Source organism: Aptenodytes forsteri, unplaced genomic scaffold, assembly GCF_000699145.1.
Source record: "Aptenodytes forsteri isolate BGI_AS27 unplaced genomic scaffold, ASM69914v1 Scaffold346, whole genome shotgun sequence".
In the NCBI taxonomy this organism is placed as follows: domain Eukaryota; kingdom Metazoa; phylum Chordata; class Aves; order Sphenisciformes; family Spheniscidae; genus Aptenodytes; species Aptenodytes forsteri.
Window position 1 is genome coordinate 1,838,936 of NW_008794078.1, and position 1,765 is coordinate 1,840,700.

Genomic DNA, 1,765 nt, shown 5'->3' on the forward strand with positions numbered 1-1,765 from the left:
TGCCCCCAGCTGGAGGGCTCCCCGGCAGCTGCCAGGCATTTCTCTGCAACCAGCCCCTGCTCCGAGCTCACCTACGCAGGGGGCAGGAGAAAGCAGGCTGGGGTTCAGCACAGGCACTGACCTGCAGCGAACAAGGTTCAGGTCTGAGGTTATCTCACACTGACACCACAGCGGAGGAGAACGGCACTTACATTGTTTCTTGGGGTGACAGGAGTCTGGGGTGTCCTCAGGACTGAAGGACAGTCCCTCCCTCTCTGAGGTGCATCTGCTGATGTGCCCCAGGAGTGGGCTTTCCAGGCAGAGGAGCTACCGCAGCGCAGACCAGCAGCTCCTCACAGGCATTGAGACCACCAGCAGTGACGGCCCGGAGTTGGCCCAGGTCTGCATTCAGCTCTGCTGCTGCTCGGTATCACCACGAGCCAGTGCAGCAACTTCACAGCTGACACCAGCCGCTAAGCTCCTCTCTGGGCCCAAATAATTGGAAGATTGGGGTGTTGTGGCCAGGCAGTCACCAGCTTCCACAAACCTTGCTCGAGCATGTGCCATGTGGGGCAGAAACACACAGAAACACAGCAAGGAGGGTACAGCAAAAGGCACCCTTGCCCCACCACGCTCCTGGTGCCCTCGCCCAGGAGGGATAATGCTCCCTGCCTCTAACCTGCACGTCCGACCCAGGCCCGGAGGGACACGTGTTCTTCCCCTTCTTGGCAACAGGAGCGAGCCCTGCTCCCGGCCCTGCTCACGCAGCAGGGCCAGCTTCCCTGGACCACACGCATCTCATTCATACTCACCAGAGAAACCACAGAGGGGAAAAGCCATTGGGGAAAAAAACCCCTCCAGCCACAGACAACGCTGCGTAGAGCTGCTCTGAACCACAGCTAACCGATCAGCTGAGACAGGTCTGTAGGGATGCTGGCTCAATGGCTGAGCTGTGCAAGGAGCTGTTTCTCCCTGGTCCCCCCTGCCCCTTTCCTCTGAGCTCCTCTGCCTCTGCTCCCACTGAGCCCGTGGTCCCACTTGCCTCCATCGCTGGTGGTTGCAGGCTCCTCTCTCTGCCTGGTCCCTGCGTGCATCATCTGCCTCCTCTCCAGGCAGCTCCCTCCTTCCACAGCTCCTCTCCCTTTTGAAGAAACTGCCTTAGCAACTGGCAGCAGGCCAGCAAGATCATGAGTTTTTCCTCCCACCTCCCTTCTCCTCCAAATAACGAGATGGCCAGGGAGGGGGAAGGAGCCATAAGACCTCGTGCGCTGTGGCCACGGGAGCCCTGTGTGTGGCAGTAGGCTGGGCACACCTACCGACTTCCAAAGCTCATCCTCTGGGACTGATGCTCCAGGTACACCAGATGCTCTGGGGTCATGGGCAGTGAGGTTTCTTCCTAGTCCTCCTTTCCTCTCCCTTTTCCAACCGACATGTCCCCAAAAGCCAGCCAATTCCCCCCAAAACATCTCCAGATCTAGAGCATCTGCCAGGGGAAGGCACATCACGGGGCGCAGAAGGAACAGGTTTTAAATCGCCCATTTCTGTGAGGATTTCCTTCCATTCTTCTGGCCCTGCTTTACCCACCTCAGGCTACTCTCCCCAGACTATTTCCTCTCCCTTTCCCCCTATTCACTGGGCTTCCTCCCCCTGTTCCTCCCCTTGCTTTTCTCTCCCTTGCGCAGTTTGGCCTACAGCCTTCATTACTTGCTGCGTTTACGTGTCCCTTCCTGGTGCGAGCGGGGATGACATGGATTTTGTGCTTGTGCCAAGCTCTGCATTTATTGGG